The following is a 23436-nucleotide window of genomic DNA, read 5'->3' on the forward strand; positions in this document are numbered from 1 at the left end:
AATGCAATTACAACCTGACACTTTAATCACTATGAGTTTGTTTTGCTCCCTTGCCACTGCTAAAAGGAAGGTTAACCTTCTATGGAAATTCTGACATATCTATAATGGGTTTTCTGTGTATTCTTTGAGATTGTAAACTATCCATGATGTCAAATGTGTTCAAAAAACCCTAGTTAAGATACAACTAAGAGTGATAACTGATAAGCCTTAAGGATTAACTCCAAACTTGCACTAATACCTTTCTACACCTTAAAGTACTTAGGTAATTTTATATTATATATGCATTCCATTGATCCAGATCATAACTTTAAAACCACCACTCCTCTGTCAGGTTGTGCTAATGTAGTAGTTTGTGTGTTGCTGTGATGTTGGAGATGTGCAAAGACCTGAGGTTTTTCTAAAAACCAAAAGGGAAGAACACGCTCAGCATTTCTCAAGCTGAAAGAACTAAAGTAAAAAATTCAAGCCTCAAGTTGTAATGTTGAAAGACTCTACAGGGAAAATATTAAACTATGCAAGAAGCATCAAAAGAAGATGGAAGGAATACACAGAGTCACTATACCAAAAAGCATTGGCCGACATTCAACCATTTCAGGAGGTAACATATGATCAGGAACTGATGATAATGAAGGAAGAAGTCCATGCTACACTGAAGGTATTGGTGAAAACCTAGGCTCCAGGAATTGGCAGAATATCAATTGAGATTTTTCAACAAAAAGATGAAGCACTGGAAGAACTTATTTGTCTATACCAAGAAATTTGAAAGAAAGTTACCTGGCCAGCTGACTGGAAGATATCCGTATTTGTGCCCATTCCAAAGAAAGGTGACCCAACAGAGCATAGAAATTATTAAACGATATCATTCATATCACATGTAAGTAAAATTTTGCTGAAGATCATTCAAAAGTGGCTACAGCAGTACATTGACAGGGAACTTTCAAAAATTCAAGCCAATTTCAGAAAAGGAAGTGGAACGAGGGATATCATTGCTGATGTCAGATGGATCTTGGTGGGGAGCAGAGAATACACCAGAAAGATGTTTATCTGTGTTTCACTGACTACATAAAGGCATTCAACTGTGTGGTTTACAACAGATTGTGGATAACATTGAGAAGAATGGGAATTCCAGAACACTTAATTGTGCTCATGAGGAACCTGTACTAAGACCAAGAGGCAGACATTTGAAAAGAACAAGGGGATACAGCATGGTTTAAAGACAGGAAAGGTGTGTGTCAGGGTTGTATCCTCTCAACATACTTATTCAATCTGTATGCTAAGCAAATAATCAGAGAAACTGGACTCTATGAAGAAGAACGGGGCATAAGGGTTCGAGGAAGACTTATTAAAAACCTGCCGTATGTAAATGACACAACCTTGCTTGCTGAAAGTGAAAGAGGACTTGAAGCACTTAGTGATGAAGATCGAAGACCACAGCCTTCAGTATGCATTACACCTCAACATAGAGAAAACAAAAACCCTCACACCTGGACCAATAAGCACATCATGATAAAGGGAGAAAAGATTGAGGTTGTCAAGGATTTCATTTTACTTGGATCCACAATCAACATCCATGGAAGCAGCAGTCAAGAAATCAAATGACACATTGCATTGGGCAAAACTGCTGCAAAAGACTTCTTTAAAATGTTAAAATGCAAAGATACAACCTTAAGGACTAAGGTGCACCTGACCCAAGCCATGGTATTTTCGATAGCCTCATATGTATGCAAAAACTGAACAATGAATAAGGAATACCAAAGAAGAGTTATTGCCTTTGAATTATGATGGTAGTGAAGAATCCTGAATATTCCATGGACTGTCAGAAGAATGAACAAACCTGTATCTTCAGAATGTTCCTTAGAAGCGAGAATGGGGAGACTTCATCTCAGGTACTTTGCACATGTTATCAGGAGGGATCAGTCCCTGCAGAAGGATATTATGCTTGGTAGAGAACAGGGTCATTGAAAAAGAGAAAGACCCTCAAAGAGTGGACTGACACAGTGGATGCAACAATGGGCTCAAGCATAACAATGATTGTGAGGATGGCGCAGGACCGGGCAGGTAGTGTTTTGTTCTGTTGTACATAGGGTTGCTATGGGTTGGAATCAAGCACATGGCACCTAACAACAACAACATAACTTTGTATGCTCTAAAAATGTTGTTAAATGTTTACAGAAATAATTTTTTTCTAAGAATTGCACTTAAGCCATTACTGTTGCATTTTTTGTCTAGTCTACTTTCAAATTAGTACTACCAAATCTTTAGGCAGTTCTTCACCTAACATAATTCCTAACCACAAATTAACTTTTTGTTTTTTTAATAATTGAATTTTTAATTATAAACTGTCAGTGATTAAGAATAATATGCTGACCTCCTAATTTAAAATGGTAGAGTAAGTTTAGCACTTTCTCTTGTTATTTTAGAGGTATCCTCAAACCTACAAGGAGAATTAGAAACAGAAATGTATATTGCATCTTCAATGAAACAAGGAACTATCTGAAACTTCAAACCACAAAACAGGAGAAAGGACTGTAAAAAGCAGTGAAGATCAAATAGGAAAATGGTCTTATTGTTTAAACTTGTATTTTCATGAATATTACAAAAATTATGCTTAATTTCATTATATTGTCAGTTGAAATTATTACTGTCTGAATACTTCTCAAAATCTGTTCAATCTTCTATTGGATTATTCACAATTTTTTAATGGATTTCTGTGAATATTTTCTGTATAATGAGTAGTAATTCCAGTATTATTTATTGACTAGCCTGTCTTCATTAACTTAAAAGACTGTGATCATTATTTACTAAATTTCCACATATTTGCTGGGCTATTTCAGGATTCATGTATATGTATTGTTGCATCGACAACAGTATTCTTTATATAGAGACTTATGAAATAAATGCATTTTGGTAGGGCAATATTAACAATCACCATTAAATTTATTATTTTCAATTACTTTGGTTATTGTTGCATACTTACTATTCACGTAAATTTTAAAATCAGTTTTCAAGTCCCTGAGGAATCCTGTTGTGATTTTCCCTGGAATTGAGTAGGCCTTACAGATTAGTATGAGTGATGTTTAAAATAATCTTCCCATCTGTAATGATAAACTTTATTTAATGCTTTTTATATCTATCAATAGGGGTCCCTGGGTGACACAAATGATTGTACACTCTACTACCAGCCCAAAGTTTGGCAGTTCAAACCCACCCAGAGGCTCCTCAGAAGAAAGGCCTGGCAATTTGCTTCTGAAAGATCACAGGCTTGTAAGCCCTGTGGTGTAGTTCCACTCTGCACGTATGGAGTCTCTATGAGTCGGGATCAACTCGACAGCAGCCCCAAACAACATAGCTCTCAGTATAGTTTTGTAATCGTTCCCATTACATTCTTGTACATTTCTTATTAGGCATACTCCTAGGCACTTTAGGATATATCTTTTTATTAAAAATGCCATGCTTTCACATTGCGTTTTCTAATTTATTATTGTTACTATAAGTGAAAACTTGATTTTTTTGTTGTTGATTTTGTGTTTTCTCCATCTTGACAAACTCTATGGATTCCACAGTTTTGGATTAATAATTTTGGTTTTTCGTAGCTGACAATAATAACTTCTGTAACTAATAATATTTGCCTGTTCTTTCCTGATACTTTTATCTACTGTTTCTTGTGTTATTGCATTGGGTGGAATCCCCACTATAATACTGACTAGTGGCAACTTTATCAAGGATTCGCATTTTATTTTCTACTTTAATTGAAACCCATTTAAAAAATAGATATGTATTGTGTGTATGATGTGCTAGAGTTTATTCCCATTTTGGGGGACAAAATGGTGGCAGAGACACAGAGCACTTGCTTTTGTGGCACTATTTGTGTGGAGAAGATGTGATGTCCAACCAAAGAAACAAATAAACTCAAAAATTAGCATAAGTTGAGATGAAATTAAAGTCTCAGAAGAAAATAAAGCATCAATACAATGAAGAGCGATTTGACGACAGAGATACCATAACATTAGAAAGCACAGTCAGATAAGATTTCTTGATTAGATAATATTCGAGCTAAGACCTGAACCGTGAGAAGGATTCAGGCATGTTAAGGTCGTGTGGAAGAGACGAAAATTTGGTAATGAACATTGGTGATGGTTGTACAACATGACTGTTGTCACGAAATTGTACACATGAAATGTGTTGAAATGGCAAATGGTGTGTTATGTATATTTTTAAAACAATTTTTAAAAAGTCATGTGGAAGAGAGTATCAAATACGGAGAAGTAAGAGCAAGTGCAATGTAACTATGAGGCTGGTACCTTTGGTGATGGTGGTAGGGGGTGATGCTAAGTTGTAATGACTTTTTTTTCTTCCATAGTTATAAACCTATTTAGGTTCTCTTATTTTATTAATTTATACTTTCCTTGTAAATTTTCCCAGTTTCTAAATTTTCCAATGGATTGATATAAATTGACATTTGTGACAGTCAACTTGACTATGCCATTATTCTCAAAAAACGGAAAACCACACCTCTTGCCGTCAATTCCGACCCATAGTGACTCTTTAAGATAGAGTAGAATTGTCCCCATAGAGTTTCCAAGGAATGCCTGGTGGATTCGAACTGCTGACCTTTTGGTTAGCAACTGTAGCTCTTAATCACTATGCCACATCATGATTCCAAAGATTATGTAATTATCCTGCATTTTGTGATATGATGTAATTATCCTCCATTTGATGATATTCTGTAATTATCCTCCATTTTAGTGTTGTAAATCCTAAACCTCTATATGTTAATGAAGCAGGATTAGTGTGGAGTGTATCTTGAGTTGCACCCTTACTAGAGAGGTGATTCAAGTCACACTCTTATTCAAGTCATTTAGTGTGTGGCCTGCATCCAATATAAATGAATTCTTTGGCAAAGCTCTCCATTGCTCTGGATCCTGCATCTCGCTCATCATCATCTGAGCTCTGGTTCTTGGGACTTAAGCCAGCAGCCTGCCATCTGACCTGCCAAGTTTGGGATTTGCCAGCTTCCACAGCACCATGGGCCAGCAGCTAGTAGTTTGACCTGCCAATTTTGGGTTCATCAGCTTCTGCAACCATGCAAGTCAGGAGAAGCCTCCAGCCTGATGCCTGACTGCAGACTTGGGACTTGCCAGCCTCCAAAACTGTGTGAGCCATTTCCTTGAGCTAAATCTCTCTGTATGTATATATATATACACACACACCCACACTTCACTGGTTTTGTTTCTCTAGAGAATGCAGCCTAAGTCAACATCATGTATTCTAAAATTTTAAACCTGCTTTATATCTATATATGTCCTTTTATTTTCCTGATCTTATCTTCTTTCCCTTTGTGATGGTAAAGGTTTGTGTCAACTTGGCTGGGCCATGACTCTCAGTAGTTTGGCAATTATGTAAATGATATAATCGCCTCCATGATGAGATCTGACATAATGTAATCACTTCCATGATGAGATATGCTACGAGCAGCCAATCAGTTGAAAGGGAGTTTTCTTGGGAATGTGGCCTGCATCCACTGTACACAGACTTTCTGGCAAAATTTGCTGACTTTTGCCCACTTTGGATCCTGCAACTGGCTCATCATCATTCGACCTCTAGTTCTTGAGACTTGAGCCAGCAGCTTGCCATATTGCTTGTTGATCTTGGATTCATCAGCCCCTGCAGCTAAATAAGTCAGGAGAAGCCTCTAGCCTGATGCCTGGCCCACAGACTTGTGACTTTCTAGTCTCCACGACCACAGCCAAGTGAGCCATTTCCTTGATATAAATCTCTCACTCTCTCTTTCTCTCCCTCTCCCTAACCCAGACTAAGACATTTGGTACCTAGAGTAGGGTATGTCTAGACATTCCTTCTAAAGCAAAAAAAAAGGATAAGTTATTGCATCAGGCCCCTCCCAAGATGAAAATGGAGGCACAATGCCTGGCGGGCCTCTTAGAATTTTGAAGGCAGCGTATCCCTCATTTGGGTATGCTACTCCAAACTATCAAGTGACTCAAAAAGCTGTTACTTTTTAGTTGGGCCCAGAAAAAGAGGGCTCTGCAACAGGCTCAGCCTGCCATGTAAGCTGCTCTGCCATGTGATCTGGCTGATCCAATGGTGCTTGGAGGGTCAGTGGCAGATAGAAATGCCATTTGGAGTTTTTGGCAGGCCCCTATTGGTGAATCGCAGTGCAGACCCTTAGGATTTTGGAACGAAGCCTGCCATCCTCTCCAGATAACTACTTTCTTTTTGAGAAACAGCTTTTGGCTTGTTACTGGGCCTTACTAGAGACTGAACACTTAACCTTGGGCCACAAAGTCACCAAGAAGCCTGAGCTGCCCATCATGAGCTGGGTGTTGTCTGACTCACCAAGCCATACAGTTGGATGTGCACAGCAGCACTCCATCTTTAAATGGAAGTGGTATATATAAAATTGGGTTAGAGCAGAACCTGAAGGCACAAGTAGTTGCATGAGGAAGTGGCCCAATGCCCATGGACTCCACTCCTGTCCCATTATCTTCCATCATCTCCCAGTCTGTACCTATGGCCTCATGGGGAGTTCCTTATGATTAGTGGACAGAGGAAGAAAAAAATTCATGCCTGGTTTCCAGATGGTTCTGCACGATGTGCAGGTACCACTCAAAACTGGACAGCAGCAGCACCACAACACCTTTCTGGACCTCTCTGAGGACCGTGGTGAAGGGAAATTCTCCTAATGGGCATAGCTTTGAGCAGAAGTTGTTCACTTTGATTGGAAGTAGAAATAGCCAGATGTGTGATTGTATTCTGATTCATGGGCTGTGGCCAATGGTTTGGCTGGATGGTCAGGGACTTGGAAGGAACATGATTGGAATATTGGAGACAAAGAGGTATGGGAAAGAAGTGAAGTGAAGTGAAGATATTTGTGTTTCATGTGAATGCTTACCAAAGCGTGACCACAGCAGAGGAGGATTTTAACAATCAAGTGGATAGGATGACTAATTCTGAGGAAACCAGTCATCTTCTTTCCCCAGCCACTCCCATCATCGTCCAATGGGCTCGTGGACAAAGTGCCCATAGCAGCAGAGATGTAAGTTATGCATACGCTCAGCAACATCGGCTTCCACTCACCAAGGCTGACTTGGCTACAGCCGCTGTTGCGTGCCCAATCTTCCAGGAGCACAGACCAACACTGAGTCCCTGATATGTCACCATTCCTCAAGGTGATCAGTCAACAACCTGGTGGCAGGTTAATTATATTGGAAAAGGCAACATTTTCTTCTTAGCGGAGTAGGCATTTACTGTGGATACGAATTTGCCTTTCCTGCAAGCAATGCTTCCGCCAAAACTACCATGCATGAACTTACAGAATGCCTTATTCATCATCATGGTATTCCACCCAGCATTGCTTTGGGTTAAGAGACTCACTTCTCAACAAATGAAGTGCAGCAATGGGCCCATGCTCACGGAATTTACTGGACTTACCATGTTCCCCATCATCCTGAAGCAGCTGGCTTGATAGAATCATGTAGTGGCCTTCTAAAGACACAATTACAGCACCAGCTAGGTAGCAATACCTTGCAGAGTTGGGGCAATGTTCTCCAGAAGGCTGTAGATGTTCCAGACCATCATCCCATATACGGTGCTGTTTCTCCCATAGCCAGGTGTCTTAGTTATCTAGTGCTGCTATAACAGAAATACCACAAGTGGATGGCTTTAACAAAGAGAAATTTATTTCCTCACAGTAAAGTAGGCAAAAAGACCAAATTCAGGGCATCAGCTCCAGGGGAAAGGCTTTCTCTTTCTGTGGTCTCTGGAGGAAGGTCCTTGGCCTCAATCTTCCCATGCTTGAGGAGCTTGTGAGGCTCAGGGACCCCAGGTCCAAAGGATGTACTCTGCTCCTGGTGCTGCTTCTTAGTGGTATGAGGTCCCACATCTCTCTGCTTGCTTCTATCTTTTATATCTCAAGAGATTGCCTCAAGACACAGTCCAATCCTGTAGGTTGAGTCCTGCCTGCCTCACTAACACAACTGCTGCCCATCCTCACTCATTAACATTATAGAGGCAGGATTTACAACATATAGGAGAATCACACAATACCAGGAATCATGGCCTAGACCAACTGATAAACACATTTATTAGGGGATGTAATTCAATCCATGACATTAGGGTTCATGGGTCGAGGAATCAAGGGGTGGAAAACGAATGGCACCATTCACTATTACCCTAGCGACCCACTTGCAAAATTTTTGCTTCTTGTTACTGCAACCGTATTCCCTGCGGGTCTAAAGGTCTTAGTTCCAAAGGGAGGAATGCTCCCACTTGGAGATGCAACACTGATTCCACTGAACTGGAAGTTAAGAATGCCACCTGGCCACTTTGGACTCCTTATGCCTCTGGATCAACAGACGAAGAATGGAGTTACTGTATCAGCTGGTGTGATTGACCCTGATGACCAAGGGGAAATAGGATTGATATTGCATAATGGAGGTAAAGAGTATGCCTGGAATACAGGAGATCCCTCAGGACATCTATTAGTATTACTATACCTTGTTATTAAAGTCAGTGGAAAACTACAGATACCCAATTCCTGCATGACTACTAAGGGCCCAGACCCTTCAGGAATGAAGTTTTGGGTCACCCCACCAGGCAAAGAACCACAACCCTGTAAGCCATTTCCTTGATATAAATCTCTCTCTGTGCTGACTTTCCCTATATTGTATATTGCCTTTCCCTTCACCAAATTTAACAAGTGTCTACTATCTAGTTAGTATTTTTTCCTCCAACCCCTCCCCTCCTGGGTAACCATCAAAGATTGTTTCTTTCTGTGTGTAAACCTTTTCTTGACTTTTTATAATAGTGATTTCATACAATATTTGTCTTTTTGTGATTGACATATTTTGCTCTTCATAATGTCCTCCAGATTCATCTATGTTGTGAGATGTTTCAAGAACTCATCATTGTTCTGTAGTTCTGCTTAGTATTCCATTGTGTGTGTATGTACCATAGTTTGTTTATCCATTCATTTGTTGATGAACACTTAGGTTGTTTCCATCTTTTTGCTATTGTGAATAATGTTGCAATATACATGAATGTACATATGTCTATTCGTTTGATGGCTGTTGTTTCTCTAGGATGTATATCAAAGAGTTGGATTGCTGGATCATATGATATTTCTATTTCTAGTTTTTTAATGGAGCATCATATCATTGGCCTTAGTGGTTGTAACATTTTACATTCCTATCAGTAGTGTATGAAAGTATACCAGCATTTATTGCTTTTTGTTTTTTTGTTCAGTGCCATTCTTACAGGGGTAAGAAGGTATCTCATGGTAGTTTTGATTTGCATATCTCTGACGGCTAGTGATAGCAAGCATCTTTTCATGTATCTGAATGTCCTTTTTGGTGATATATCTGTTCATGTCCTTTGCCCATTTTACGATTGAGTTGTCCTTTTTTGTTGTTGTTGCATCCTTGAAGTTTTATCTTCTTACTTCTTTAATGATTTTCAGATATTTTTAAAATATCCTTTCCAGGATTTTTAGTTATTTTTATTGGAAAAATTGGTCCAAACTACCTATTTCACTACCATTGGAAGCAAATTCCTAAATCATGTTTGGAAAGCTAAAGCTTTCTAATCTCTTACAGTATTTCTGATATAATTCGAGGAATGTGAGCATTAAGTAATTATATATATATGTACATATATACAGTGTATACATATACATATATGTGAAAAAACCTAAGTATTTTGTAATAAATAGATAAGATTAAAATGTGGAGTCTACTATTATTACTATTATTACTATATTCAACAATATTTGTTTAGCAAAGCCCCTTTGGGAACATTCAATGATTAACAATCCACAGTTGTTCTCCTCAAGGTGTTCAGGAATTAGACACCTAATTTTAAAGAGATATGATTCAAATCATATGCAAACCCAGGATTTAAACAGAATTACAGAGAACACAGATTGAAGAATACCTTTTCAATATTACCTCTCTGAAAAGGGCTTTGTGAATGCAAAGTGGATCTTTGCAAAGTGAACTGTGGGGATGGATAACATTGCAAAGAATGGGAATTCCAGAACATTTGATTGTGATCATAAGGAACCTGTACATAGATCAAGAAGCAGTCATTCAAAGAGAACAAGGGGATACTGTGTGGTTTAAAATTAGAAAAGGTGTGCATCAAAGTTGTTGTTTCCACTATACGTATTCAATCTGTATACTGCACAAATAATCCAAAAAACTGGACTATATGAAGAAGAACTTGCCATCAGGATTGGAGGAAGACTCATTAACAACCTGCGATATGTAGGTGACACAATCTTGCTGAAAGTGAAGAGGACTTAAAGCAAGAACTGATGAAGATCAAAGTACGGACTGTGCTTTCAGTATGGATTGTGCCTCAAAGAAAACAAAAATCCTCATAACTGGACCAATAGGCAGCATCATGATAAACAGAGAAAATATTGAAGTGTTAAGGATTTCATTTTACTTGGATCCACAGTCAATGTCCATGGAAGATGACGTCAAAAAAACAAGTGACATATTGCCTTGGGCAAATCTGCTGCAAAAGACCTCTTTAAAGTGTTCAAAAGCAAAAATGTCACTTTGAAGACTAAGATGCCCCTGATCCAAGCCATGGTGTTTTCAATCACCTCATATGCATGTGAGAGCTGGACAATGAATAAGGAAGACCAAAGAAGAATTGATGCCTTTGAATTACGGTGTTGGTGCAGAATATTGAATATACCAGGGACTGCCAGAAGAACTAACAAATCTGTCTTGGAAGAAGTACAATCAGAATGCTCCTTAGAAGCAAGATGGGAAGACTACCTCTCACATACTCTGGACACGTTATCAGGAGGGACCAGTCCCTGAAGAAGGACATCATGCTTGGTAGAGGGTCATCGAATAAGAGGAAGCCCTCAATGAGAAGGATTGACACAGTGGCTGCAACAATGGGCTCAATCATAACAATGATTGTGATGATGGCACAGGACTGGGCAGTGTTTTGTTCCATTGTACGCAGGGCCGCTAAGAGTCAGAACTGACTTTATGGCACCTAACAACAACAACAACCTGAGGTAGCCTGGGTGACTTTAAGACATTCCAGAAACAAGAGGCTATCTCCTATCTACCATGGTAAGATTATCACTGAATATATGAAGTAAACATACACAACTAAGAAACAAAAAATAAAAATATTTAAATGAGGTTTTAAAGTTACCAACTAAAATAATGTAATATTCTATTCTAATATAATTTTTTTTTAAATTACTTTCAAAGTACAATGACTAATAGAGAAAATAAGAAAGGAATGAAGGAAAGGAAAGAAAGAGAAAGGGAAGGGGGAGACTGGCAGAGAAGGAGAGATGGAGGGAAAAATCAAATCTGTTTATAGGAGAAACACATATGAGGCCTTTCTTAGTCTCCTAGGGCTGCCAGATATGCATGCATTAAAAGAGCTGAAAGACACAAATGCGTTAAAAGAAAAGGTAAGAAAAATGACAAGACTTTAAAGTTCTTTATCTCTAGAAAATCAGAGATTTTTTAAGGTTTTGTGGTTTCAAAATTATCTACAATGAACATGTTCCATTCATTTTATAATTTTGTACAATGAAATGTTCCAGTCATCCCATAGTCAAGGAAAATACCAAAGTCAGTGTCACTGTTAACTCCATGCACTTCAAAGAAAATGTAAAGAGTAAAATAACAGTACCTCTCTTTGGGACTACGTAGGTAGACTATATACAATTAACTATATTAAAATGAACTGCATAAAACAGCAAAGAAGAATAATTTTTATATGGAAGCCTTTGGGGAAGGCTTAAGAAGACGTAACATTTTATTTAGATCTTCAAGAATGAGTAGGAATTATATTAAACAGAGAAGGTGAGGTGATATTTCAGAATAAAAGAATTGAATGAGCCAAGATCACAGGCATGAGTCCAAAATAATAGTTTGGGGAATGAAAATAGTCCAAGATGATGAGTACATTAAATTCCTGGCATGATGCAGAAAGGTAGGTTTAGATTAGACTATGAAAGGCAGAAGAAAACTATGCTAAAGGAACTCTACGCTTAGAAAGCTTTCCCTACATGGAATTAATTACCTGTAATAATTACTTATACAAGCCACATGGGTAATTTTTAAATAGAAATAAGACAAGAATCTGTTTATAGGAAGAAGCAAGTATGAGGACTGTCTTAGTCCCCTAGGGCTGCCATAACAAAATATCACAAAGTAGGTGACTTTAAAGAACAAAAATTTATTTTCTCACAGTTCTGGAGGCTAAAAGTCCAAATTCAGGGCATTGGCCTTTCCTGTTGATTCCTTCTGAGGGTTTGATACAAGAACCGTTCCATGCCTCTCGTCCTAGCTTCTAGCAGCTGCTGGCAACCATGGCAGCTTATAGATGGATCCTCACATGTTTTGAGTGAATGTGTATGAATTTGTCTCTACGGTTGTCCTTCCCTTTCCGAAAATACCAGTCAAAAGAGATTAGGACTAGAACTCATCATACTCTGGTATGACTTTGTTTAATTTAATTGATAACAAAGGAAAAACCCTATTTCTAAACAAGGTCACATTAACTGGTAGAGGAGTTAGGACTTCAACATATCTTTTTGGGAGACACAATTCAATCTATAACAATGTCTAATATAATTAAGTTTACTTAACTATAAATTTAAAGTATTACAATTTTTAAATTTACTTTGAGCTCCCTAGTTGCCAAGGCAGAAAGCAAAACCTTTAGCACATACATTTCTAATAAGGATTTAATGTAAAGTAGCACTGTTCTACACTAACACGCATGGGTCTCCATGAGTCAGAACTGATTAAATGGCAACTGTTTTATATCTATTGGGCTGATTCTCAAATGTGTGTTAAGGACTGGCTTAAGGCTGGGTAAATCAATTTTCTACCACCCATCTGTCAATTTGTCATACTTTGGTGGCTCACATGGCACTATGATGCTGGAAGCTATGTCAACAGTATTTCAAATACCAACAGGGTCAACCAGGGTAGACAGGTTTCAGTGGAGCTTCCAGACTAAGACTAGGAAGAAAGGTTTGGTTATCTACAAAGTTCTGGCTATCTACTTCCAAAATCAGCCAATGAAAATCCTAGGACATCATGTTTGGTAAAGTGGAAGGTGAAAGAAACCCTGAATGAGATGAATTGACACAACGGCTGTAATAAAGGACTCAAACAAACCAAAGATCATGAAGACAGTGCAGGGCCAGGCAACGTTTCATTCTGTTATACATAAGGTTGTTATGAGTTGGAAGCAACTTGACAACAATACATCAATTTTATGTGATAAGAGGTTTGTATCTTTGTATCTGTATTGGAAGAAGTACAACCAGAATGCTCCTTAGAAGCAAGGATGGCAAGACTATGTCTCACATACTTTGGACATGTTATCAGGAGCGATCAGTCCCTGGAGAAGGGCATCATGCTGGGTAAAGTGGAAGATCATAGAAAAAGAGGAAGACCTTCAACGAAATGGATTAACACATTGGTTGCAACAATGGGCTTAAGCATAGCAACAATTGTGAGTATGACACAAGACCATGCAGTGTTTCGTTCTGTTGTGTATAGGGTCATTATGAGACAGAACCTACTTGATGGCACCTAACAACAATCTTTGTCAACCACTTTTGGAGGATCACCAACTTGTGATAAGAAATTTTTGAAGCACAGCCTGAAAAAAAAAAAAAAAACCCACTGCCTTCAAGTCAATTCCAACTCATAGTGACTCCATAGGGTTTCCAAGTGTGTAAATCTCTACAGAAGCAGATTTCCACATATTTCTTCTGCAGAGCAGCTGGTGGTCTAGAATAGATCCGCCAACATTTGGGTTAGCAGTCAATAGCTTTAATCACTTTGCCACCAGGGCTCCAGGACTAAACTACAGGTTAAATTATAACTTAATCCACTGATTAGTGAGCCTCAAGAAAAGCTACCATTTAAAGATATTTAGGTTAACTGGGAAGTACAGTTAAGCACTTGACTAATAACCAAAAGGTTGCTGGTTCAAACCCACCCAGATGCATTCCAGAAGAAAGGCTTACCAATCTGCTTCTGGAAAGTCACAGCCTTGAAAACACTAGGGAGTGCAGTCCTACTGTGCCACACAGGCAGTTTCCATGAGTATGAAGTGACTCAACGTCAAGGGGTTTGTATTTGTTTTTTAGGTTTAGTGAGGATATAAAAAGCAAAATATTTATTTGGTAACTAATAAGAAGTTGAAGATGGTGTGTAATACTCATGAGAATATCCACCCCAAAAGTCTAAAAACACTCAGAAGTTTTCATAGCCTTTGTTTTTACTGATATTTTATCATGCTCTTACAAAGATTGGAGCCCTGGTGACACAGTGGTTAAAAGCTACAGCTGCAAACCATAAGGTAGGCAGTTCGAATCCACCACTTGCTCCTTAGAAACCCTGTGGGGCAGATCTACTTTGTCCTATAGGGTCACTATGAGTTGGAATTGACTCCATGGCAACCGGTTTGTTTTTTTGTTTACTTACTATATTGAGGGGCCATGCAAGTTCATTTTGTTTACTTTATTTGTTTTTCACTTTCCTGTTACTACACCACCATATTTTACCATGTTTACCCAAATATAAATGAATGTTCAGTTTCCTGATTTATGGGTAATTTTGGATTATTTTTAAAAACTGATTAAAGTAATCTAATTTTGCTATGAAGAACGTTCATATACATGTATATAGGTACATATAAGTGAATATAATATACATATGTTTTGTATAGTTTTGCATTATTGTGAATAAAATCTATATACGTACTTTTAAAATAACATGCATTTTAAAGTGATTTCAGCTTTGCTAGAAATGTTCGTTTCAAATAGAAATGCTTAATGTTATGCAGTTGTAGTGGTCAGCAGTTAGCAGCTCAAAATAGCAGCTGCAAAGTACTGAAAGGCCTTCCTCAATCATGTGCTTTATTCTTGCAAAGGATCTGCCATTCTAGTATAAATTCCTTTAGGACAAAAAAAAGAAAGAAAAAAAGAACCTTTTGCTGCTCCTCATGCTTCTTAACTGAAATTCAGTTGAAATTCAAAAACATAAGAGCTTTGTTTTTTTTAAGAGCTTTACACTACTGTCAAATAGATAACATACATATCAATAATACAAAAAAGTCCAAATTTTCCATTTTGGATTTACATGAAGGTCACATTCACGTTCCTTATTTAGAATAACATTTACTACCATTCATTATTTCTATTTTTATTAATTTATGGTTGAATATCCTTCTCAGAAATCTCCTGTATCTTTTTTCTAAGACCCACAATTAAAACTCTCATCTTTTACACCTTTCTCTGCACATATCATAAGTGCTTTAAGTATGATAATGTAAAACTATGATAATGATGGTATTGAAACAAAAATGGATATGATGAGGAATCTGAGTGCAATCAGAATACCAATTATGGCATATGCTCATATATACTCAATTAGACAGGGAAGGGGAATATTTTTAGACATTTCTTTCACCAAGAAGACATGACATCCAGGCAGAAGGAAAAGGACAACTTCATTTTCGGTAAGTAAGTGTTTAAGTACTTCATAATGACTGTAATAAGGGAATAGAGGTTACCTTGATAGAGTTTGCCTTTCTTGTAGCAATTTTGTATGGCTTTCTAAAGGGATAAATACATATTAGTCTATAGTTAATGATGATTTGTATTTATAAATGTTTCGAATGTTTTTATTTTAACTGAGAAAATAAAATATGGGCATGCTATTTAACAATATAACCTGTCATCCCATTCACACGACTATATTTAAACAGTGTTTCTCAGTGTAATAAGTAGTGTTCAATCTGAAGCTGAACTCAGTTGCAGGATAGGACGTATTTTTAGATTAGTTTAGAAAAATAATTACCATATCTTGGTAATTCTAACAAGCATAATGAAAACAGCTTCTACCATTTAAACAAATTTTACCACAAAAATTCCTAACAATATGTTGATTTCTAGCCTTAACGTTGGTTGACTTTAATTATGATGTATGTTTTCCTTTCCACTCCAGTGTTCATTGAGATTGAAGATTTCCCAGCTTTCATCTAAAACTAAACTTAAGTGGTATTAACGGTTGGCCCAATAGACAGATCCCATCAACTCTTGACCCATGTTTTCAAGTCTGAATTGTATAAATTAAGTGAAACTTTTCAGTAAGATTTTTAAAAGAACAAAGAATATTTTTATCATTATTAATGGGATTATTCCTGTCATTTCTGATTTGTAAGTAAAGCCCAGATGTAGAAAAAATAAAGGATACTAAGGACCCCACATTCTAAGCTAATAGAATTCACTGGGACTAAATGCTTCCTCCAGGGTTTAACTGACATTTCTTATCCTCTATCTGAAAGTAGCACTGGTGATACAGTGGTTAACGTGCTAGACTGCTCACCAAAAGGTTGGCAGTTCAAACCTGACAGTGACTCCATGGTAGAAAGATGTGGCAGTCCGCTTCCATAAAGATTACAGCCTTGGAAACCCTATGGGGGCAGTTCTAGTCAGTCCTATGTGTTGGAATCATCTTGAAGGTAATGGGTTTGGTTTGGTATCCTCTAAGTCAGCACTACCCAATATACAATGCAAGCCACCTATGTAATTTTAAATTTTCTAATAATGACATCAAAAAAGGTAAAAAATAAACAGGTGTAATTAATGTTGATAACACGTTTTACCTAATCCAATATATTTGAAATCTTTTCAACATGTAATAAACATAATAAATAGTAACTAATATTGTTTCCCATACTAAATCTTTGAAATCTAGTGTGAATGGTGCACTTACAGTGCATCTCAACTAGGAACAGTCAGATTTCAAAAACTCAATAGCCACATACGACTAGTGGCTACCGTAATTGACAGTGAATGTCTAAAGCCTAGAGAAGATCCCTTTTCAGGGGCATAGTATGCACTAAGACAGGTCATCATAGGGTCAAGGAAAGGAGCTCTAACTCTTCTAAACTTTGGGTGTCCAGTGTCATTGCCAGTCTTCCTCTGACCATACAACAAGAAGAAACAGGCTTTTTGTTTTCCGGTTAGACATCTGGGAAACACTAGGAAATGTGAAAATCTTCCTCTGCTATCCAAACAAAGGAAGAAATAAATGGAAAGGTGGTACCAGAGAAAACTGCCAATGAATAGGTCAGCCTACTCTTCCTTGAAATCATGGTTTCCACAGGTTTCCACCAGCCTGGGAATTGGCCCTGGAAAGCATATCATATTGGGGATCACTGGAATAGTAGAAAAATGAGTCTCACATATCATAAGAATGCTTCAAGATGATGTTAGTAGTTAGGAGTTAGCCAAACCGTTCAAAGAGCTGTGAATGCTTAAGGACATGTTGTGAGAGCCTCGTTGATAAGACAGGCTGAAGCCAACGGGGAATCCAGAGACACTGATCAAAACAAGGAGAGCCAAAGCCTCACCTAGGCAACTAAGGGATATCTGCCTTTGCACTCATACTCCTCCTTGCACTGGAGAAGTCAGCGTAGGAAAGAAGCAGAAAGAGAGAGATGAATGTGAAAAGAAGACCCCAAACCAATCTTCACCTCCCTCTGCAAGTCACAAGAGCGAGGACTTTCTCCTATACTTCTATCTAGAAGAAACGCGAATTGATACTGAATCTTAAAATAAAATAAGCTTCTTTGAAAAATTAAAATTACCTTACATTTTGGAGGTCATCTTATGTCATTAAGGTTGCCGTGACTCCCTAAAACAAGGATGGATTGATAGAGAACAACTGAAAAGCATGACTCGTATAATAAAATAAATCCATTCCATGTTTATACCCCAATGAGTTGTGATCTCACAATAAACAAATTAAATATATGCCACCCTCCACGCAAAATATTGTGAATTAAATAGTTAGAACATGACACATGTCTAAAAGTTGGAGGTGAGAGGTAGTGTTTGGAGAAGGGTAGGGAAGTATAACCCTAGATAAGTATCTAAACACAAGTTGAATAAGGCCTCAAATATCAGGAAAAGGAGCCTGTACTTTTTCTTAAAAACAAGGAGTGGCCAAAGTTTTTGGTCAGAAAAGTTACAAGATTAGATCTTTTAGATGGATTAATTTTTTGGAATTATTTTGGAGTTTAGAGTAGAATAAATATGGGAAGCAGAAATATCAATTATCCAGCAGTTATAGCAAGCAAGAGGGGATGGATGACAGAAAAATTGAATGGAAAGGAAATGGTAGAGTTGAGAAATATTTCTAAAAGGAAATTTTCAAGGCATGTTGACTGATTGGATATAACTAGTACTGATATGGGAGAGAGAGAAGATAAAAAATACTTTTTGGTCTCCAGGTTAAAAGTACGGGGCTGATGAATGCCTCATACGAATATGGACAATGAAATAGCAAGTTGAGCATGAAAGACTGTAAAGGTTGAGATGTTTGTGAGACAGTCAAGAGTCCATGTCCATCAACTAAGCATTGAGACTAAAGGCCTAGAACTCAAAAAAGATGTCAGCAGTAGAGATAAAAATTCTGGAGGCAACAGCATATAGTGAGGGTTAAAATTGATGAGATATCCCTGAAGAAGACTGAAAAAGAGCAGTCTTAGCAGAGAAAACCAGTGTCGCTGAGGCCAAGGGAGGATGGAGCATAAACAGGAAAGTAGTCAGTACAGTCAAAGGGTGCAAAAAAAGTAAGATACAGATCAGTTTTGGCAAATAGGAGGTTATTTGTGACCTTTGCAAAATAGTTTCAAAGATACTACAACAATCAAAAGATAAGGGGAGTCAGCAATAGTAGAGGAAATGGAATGTGTGGCTAATTGCTTCCATGAGACCAGAAGAATTGGATGGTGTCCAGCTACTAATGAATATTTTGATCAAAGATTGTATAGAAGAATCCCGGTCAAAAGAGGAGAAAATGGAGACCAGAATGTCAAATTCTTATGGAATTCAGGCTTTTTGGAGTTATGGAGCCTGGATGAACCCCTGAAATCATTGCTTTGAGATCATCTCTTAAGCTTAAACCAAAAATATCCCCTGAAGTCTTCTTGAAACCAAAAAATAATTTTAGCTTAACTAGTAAAGATTGTCTGCCATGAACTCTGTGCTCTTTTAAGATATATCTATATGAGGTCGAACTGACAACCCCAGCAACTCAAAAGATTAGACAGGAAGTATAGGAGCAGTTAGTTTATGTTAATGGGGGAGGAACAACTCAGAAAAAGAGGGAGAGAATAGTTAGCTCAAAGAATAGTCAATGTCACTGAACTGCACATGTAGAAATTGATGAATTGGTGTATGTTCTCCTGTGTATATTCTCAACAACAATAACAAACATAAAATACACTATATTTAAAAAAAGGATAATGGAAGAGGTTAGGAAGTGGTGGAGATACGAAGTGGAGGCAGTTGTGGGAGAAAAATTTAGGACGAGAACTGGAATTTAGAACTTTCTGTTAAGCTTTCTAAAGCAGTGATAATTTTATCACATAATCATGCAGTCTTTATTATTACGAACATATTATATTAGGGAAAAGAATGTCAAATTGTACTGTGATCTGCAACTATTGGAGATCTTAAGAACAATTTAAATACATTCCAAACTCTCAGAATAGATTTTAAAAAATTGTATCACTTTACATTAAGTACATTTCAATAAATTAAATAATTTGTCATTTTCCCAAGAAAATTATTACTTATTACGTTAGGCTCTATAACTAAAGTATAAAAAATATGATGCCAAAACTGAGTAAATCAAAATTGCTTTTCTTATGAGTTAGAACAATTTGAGAGAAAGAGGTGAATCATGACTTGCTGAGCCCTTTATACTTTACTTGGGTTTAAGATACTCAGTTTGAATATTCACTTTGAAGGACTGTAGATTTTTAACGTTTACTTTTAAGAGGACATATTTTAAATAATTGCTGTTCTTTGGTGCCATTAAGCAGGTTCCAACTCATAGCAACCCTAGGGACAACAGAACTAAACACTTAAATTTTAAAACATTGGAGATTTTAATTTAATGTATTTATATTCCTTATAATTTCTGTATGAGAGCTTACTTTCCAGAGGAGTGAGGTGAATAGTCCTGCAAAGCTGCAGCAGAGAGTGTTTTCTCCGGTTAGGATAACCCAAAACTAAACCCATTGTTGTTGAGTCAATTCTGACTTATAGCAACCCTGTAGGATAGAGTAGAACTGCCCCATAGGGTTCCCAAGAAGCACCTGGCGGATTCGAACTGCCGACCTTTTGGTTAACAGCTGTAGCTCTTAACCACTATGCCACCAGGGTTTCCCCAGTTAGGATATACCTGCATTATTTGTATTATCATGACATCCCTCTAAAATAATCCCAAGACAGAATAGAAAGGGGAACATTCAGTTCAAGGAAAGAAACCACTACAATCTGAAACCATTTTTAGACAACAACCTCTTCTTCTTGCACCATTTATACTATAATTTCATAGGCACCTATCTTAATGTTTCCTTGTAAAGAGATTTTATAAGGTGGAACTGCTCAAAGTAGGGAAAAAAAATCAGAGTAAAGTCCAGTCCACCAGTAAATGTGATACTTAAAGCTAAAAGATAACAGTGTGCAAAAATGGAGAATTGCCATCTGTCTCATAAAAACACAGAAGCCTACGCAATGCCAACCAATATGTTCTGTCAAAGAAGTGACTTTAAATATGTTCTGCAAACACTAAAATGGCAATAAGCAATTTAAAGGGAAATGTATACTTGACCAAATTATCCCCCACAGCTCATAAACACCTCTGTTTGTGCCCTTGGAGTTTATCAGGGCTATGGGAGACATTTATTGACTTTTACTTGATTTCCTATTGCCAAAACACACCAAGGTTAACACAATTACTCAACACCTTTGATGCAGCCAGGAAAATGTTTGACTGAAAAATGTGTGCAATTTAACAAAGCAAGCAGCAACTGCCTACGGGAAGTTCTACAACCACAATCATTTCAAAATGTCACAGTTAACCCAGTGCCATTTTTTTATGACAGCTCTGCTCTCTGAGCACACCTGAAAATGTCTGTTAGGAAGAGACAGGTCAGCTTTTACATAGAAGTTTATTTTCACTCCTGAGATCCTTGGAACTTAGATCAAAAATTTTGTTTAAGAAGTATTGGAATAAAATATGTTGGAAATAAAACCCATACTTCTAATTCTTGGCATCAGAGATCTAAATAATTTGTGAATTTTTCTAATGCACTAGAATGATTCATATAAGACTCTCCATATGACCTAAAAAAAAAAAAAAAAGATAGATTAGATAGATAGATGTTGTTATTTGGTCCTGTCCAGTTGATTTTCAATTCACAGCAACCCCATGTGACAGAGTAGAACTTCTCCGTAGGGTTTTCTAGGCTGTTATCTTTACTGGAGCAGAGGGCCAGATCTTTCTCCTACAGAGAAACCCATTGGGTGGGTTTAAACTAACAACATTTCAGTTAGTAGCTAAGCACTTAACAGTTGTGCCCCCAAGGGCCCTTCAGACAGATTGTTTGTTGTTGTTAGGTGCCATTGAGTTGGTTCCTACTCATAGAGACCCTATGCACAACAAAACAAGACACTGCCCGGTCCTGCACCATCCTTACAATCGTTGTTATGCTTGAACTCATTGTTGCAGCCACTGTGTCAATCCACCTTGTTGAGGGTCTTCCTCTTTCCCACTGACCCTGTACTTTGCCAAGCATGATGTCCTTCTCCAGAAACTGATCCCTCCTGACAACATGTCCAAAGTATGTAAGATGCAGACTCGCCATTCTTGTGTCTAAGGAGCATTCTGGTTGTACTTCTTCCAAGACAGATTTGTTCATTCTTTTGACAGTCCATGGTGTATTCAATATTCTTCGCCAAAACCACAATTCGAAGGCTTCAATTCTTCTTCGGTCTTCCTTATTCATTGTCCAGCTTTCACATGCATATGATGTGATTGAAAATACCATGGCTTGGGTCAGGCGCACCTTAGTCTTCAAGGTGACATCTTTGCTCTTCAACACTTTAAAGAGGTCTTTGCAGCAGATTTACCCAATGCAATGCATCTTTTGATTTCTTGACTGCCGCTTCCATGGCTGTTGATCGTGCATCCAAGTAAAATGAAATCCTTGACAACTTCAATCTTTTCTCCTTTTACCATGATGTTCCTCATTGGGCCAGTTGTGAGGATTTTTCGTTTCCTTTATGTTGAGGTACAATCCATGCTGAAGGCTGTGGTCTTTGATCTTCATTAGTAAGTACTTCAAGTCCTTTTCACCTTCAGCAAGGAAGGTTGTGTCACCTGCATAACACAGGTCGTTAATGAGCCTTCCCCCAATCCTGATGCCCCATTCTTCTTCATACAGTCCGGCTTCTTGTATTATTTGCTCAGCATACAGATTGAATAGGTATGGTGAAAGAATACAACAGATAGATAGATGGGTATGGTTATGGATCTCTCTATCTCTCCTTCTCAATCCCTCCTCCCTCTCCCCTCCCTCTCTGTCCCCCTCCCCCCTTCACCTATCTAGCTATGTATCTACATATCTATCTGCATAAATGTCTATTAACTCAATTCAAAACTCAGCAAGAATAAGCTGAAAGGCTTGCTGACACAGGGTGTGTGCTTGCAATCCTTCTTTAGTTTCTGCCAATCCTTGGCAAGCAACTCAGTAGTTATAACATAAGCACAGCATCTTTTCCATTGCTTATGAAGAATTCACAAATATGTACAGTGAATTAATAACTTTTGAGAGAGCATAGTTCAGAAAGCAGAAGAAACAGAAAGAAACAGAAGAATTTGAAACCTTTGTTGCTACCAACTTAATGACAGATCTAAATTGTACTTCCAGGCAATACCGTGACTGAAGATAATGTTGTGTTACGGTATTTCCACAACACTCTTAATTGTGCTATTTTTGTCGCTACAGGCAAACTATTAATGAACAATTCAGCTTGCCTGTGATTAAAGTAGATGTAAATAATAAATGACCCTGTCTTAGGCAACAATGGCTGGTTTTCTTCTGCTCACACTTACTTGCTCCTATTCCACATTAAAAGCAGAACTGTGATTAAAGTAGATGTAAATAATAAATGACCCTGTCTTAGGCAACAATGGCTGGTTTTCTTCTGCTCACACTTACTTGCTCCTAGTCCACATTAAAAGCAGAATAACTTGTTACTCTGGTTACTTTCATTTGATTGAATTGCCTGCATGTTGCTGAAGAAAGTTTAGTTCTTTTTTTTTTTTTTTTTTTGTAGGTATAAATTATTTGGAATAATGAAAGAGAACAAGTAGAATTGTTGTGCATTGTAATCGCTTCTCTTACCCCTCCCCCACTCCACACTAAAGCTTGGCTTTGCAAAGAAGACCAATTTCTAAAATAAATATTATCATTGGATAATGCCTAACCTAACGCACTACAAGCTAATTCCATAAAACAGTGATACAGACCCCTTTACCAGTT

The sequence above is a fragment of the Loxodonta africana genome, chromosome 5 (assembly GCF_030014295.1).
Source record: "Loxodonta africana isolate mLoxAfr1 chromosome 5, mLoxAfr1.hap2, whole genome shotgun sequence".
Taxonomy (NCBI): Eukaryota; Metazoa; Chordata; class Mammalia; order Proboscidea; family Elephantidae; genus Loxodonta; species Loxodonta africana.